Below are 2,866 nucleotides of genomic sequence, written 5' to 3'. Positions count from 1 at the left end.
CCGTTTTAAAGCAGCACTAAGGATGTTTTGGGATGGGCCTCGTAATTTTGAACCGCGGTCAGATGACGAGGAAGATGCCTGAACTGGCACCCCCTTCCTCAACTTACATGTGGGATGGCGTTTGACCTCGACGGATTCAGCGCGCGCCGGGCCCGCTTACACGACGTTTCTTGATTGGAATTGAATCTCGAGATTGAAGCCCTCTGGCTGAGAGGCCGAGACCTTGCCACCAGGCCACCGCGGTCCCTAAATTTTTTGAAAACAAATTATAACATGAAGTTCTTTCCTTCTTTCTTTTTCTACAACTCGACATTCCATTTTTAAAAAATTAAATTTCTTAAAACAATCCCAATGTTTTTCTTTAACGCATAAGAAGTTAATATATTATTTTAATATATTTTTTAGAATATTGATTCCATTTTTAAAAAATTTTAATTATTTCGTAAAAACGCTTTTTTATATTATATAACAGCTAAAAATGTTTTGAATAACTTATATTGTATGCATACAACGAGAGTAAATAAGGAAACAGTTAGGAAAATAATATTATTTATAACCGTATATCAGATAAATGTTGTAAGTTTAGCCAGGGATTTTTTTTTCACAATTAATTTAGCCATCTTGTATCAGTACTGAAAACTGCCAGATTAGCAAAAAAGACTCTGTAAATACACATACTCAACAAAAAGAAATTGGGACAAAGGGAAATTACAGTACTCGGAGAGTACTACACAGTAATGGTTTTTTGGCATCTTTTTAACTCCCATTTGATGAGAAAACCTGGAAGCGTTAATGCATGCGCATATGAATATCATTTGTGCTGTAAAAAAAGTAGTATTAATATGAAAAGGAAGGCGAACGAACGCAGTAGAACTTTTTAAATTTTTTGTTTAATTAATTCATCTTCATTTTTAAGGCAATGACTTCGTAAATAATTTTTTTTGTAGAATAAAAATTCAGTTGACTGAAAAAATCTTGGGTTAACTTTCTTTTTAATTTTTTTAAATAGTTTTAACAGGATTATTTCGAAGCTCAAGGAATTGGTGAAATTTCTTCAAAGCAAATCAGCACTGAATCCTCTCTTTCTTTCTTTTCTTCTACTCGGGATTTTTTTAAAAAAATTGTATTTGGCAATGCATTTTTTTTTTGTTCAATCGTGTTTTGTTTCAATCCTAGTGATCCTAATGATTAGTTTTTTTTTTTTTTAAGTCCTGAATATTATAAAGTTATGGAATCAGAAACTTGACTCTTATTTATGTTTTTTATACTGGATTAATGAGATGGGATGGATTATTAATTTATTTAATGGGTTATTAATGAGCTAAGGTCTACTAATATTTGTTTTTAGAATAATTTTAATTTATATTTTGCACTGCATTTCCGTGGATTTCAGTTTTTTCTGAATCGAATTTTTTTCTTTCTAGCTATTTACTACATACAATAAAATTATTTTAAATATTTTTCACATCTCAAGCACTGTTTGTGTAAGTTATTCATTTTATTTTCCTTTTAACATGCTTATTTTATTTCTCAGTATTTATGTTTGGCAAATTTCATTATTTTATTAAATTCAGTTTTTTTTTTTGGTTCCAAGTGTCTGTCCTGTTTCATTTCTTTCTGTAGCCTGTTTTTTTTTTCAGTTTCTGTAGCTCCACTAGTAATTAAGCGACTTGTAATCCCTATTCCAATATCGGTATTTTTTCTCAGATTTTTAGGAACATCAAGTTGTATAAAAAATAAGCGTCTAATATTTTTGCTTCTTCGATTATGCTTCTTTTGACAAAGTTTATGTTACGTGTACAACATCGCAATGATTATAAATGTTATCGCATTCATGTGAAATATTTGCTATATATTCCCCTATTTTATCAAATAATTTAATTTTAAAGTCCAGCAGTTTATTCAATTCACTGATTTCTACATCTATTTAAAAATACGGAGGATTGTCAGCCTTAAAGGTTTTTCCAATTTAAATGAATTTATTATCTTTCATCAATAATAAATAAAATAGGTGGATCTTTTTCAAATAATTTAATCATATAATTAAAATTTAAACAGTGTAATTTCCATCAGGAATCGTAATATATTTTTCATTGTTTCCTTTTATTAGTTTAAACTTATTGTTGTTATATTTTTCACTAATATTGTACTCAGACACTTCCATAGAAAACGATGACGGAGTTAATTTTTTAAACATCAAATAAGATGATAATTCCACCTTAAAATCTTCGGATTTTTCATTATCTGATTTCAATTTTAAGGTTTTACATTTATTTTTTTAGTCACAGAATTTTTCTTATAAATACTTGGTTCTTTAGTAACGAATATAAAACATCCACAGGCCAGTTCCCTTTATTTCTTTTTCTTATATATTTCATGTAAAACAAGCCGCATTTTACTGAAATTGGTTGCAGTAAAACACCAGAATTGTATCTGATTTGATTCTTAGATGTTTAGAGATAACTTTCAATATTTTTAGGGATACACACAGTACCATTAAATTTAATATTCTCATGTTCATAATCATCCGCGGATAAAATATTCAACAAAATCATACGCGGGATCAGTTATTAAAAATTAGTTATTTATTAATTAAAAAAACAACAACACATATCTGAACATGTTGAAACATCTAAATCAATAATACCTTTTTCCAATATTTAGGTAATAAATCTGATGTAAAACTATCAATCCTCGAAACACTTGCTCGTTTTCCATATTTTTCTCAGTCATTTCATTGGAGTTCTGCCCCACTCAAGAGAATTTTTTAAAATCCAGAATTTGAAATTTTATCTAATATTTATTTGGTTCCCTGGCATAAATCCTTAACAAGTATAGGCCCCAAAACCTCACCATTTTTCTTGAA

The sequence above is a fragment of the Argiope bruennichi genome, chromosome X1 (assembly GCF_947563725.1).
Source record: "Argiope bruennichi chromosome X1, qqArgBrue1.1, whole genome shotgun sequence".
Classification (NCBI taxonomy): domain Eukaryota; kingdom Metazoa; phylum Arthropoda; class Arachnida; order Araneae; family Araneidae; genus Argiope; species Argiope bruennichi.
Note: the sequence above shows the minus strand (reverse complement) of the source record.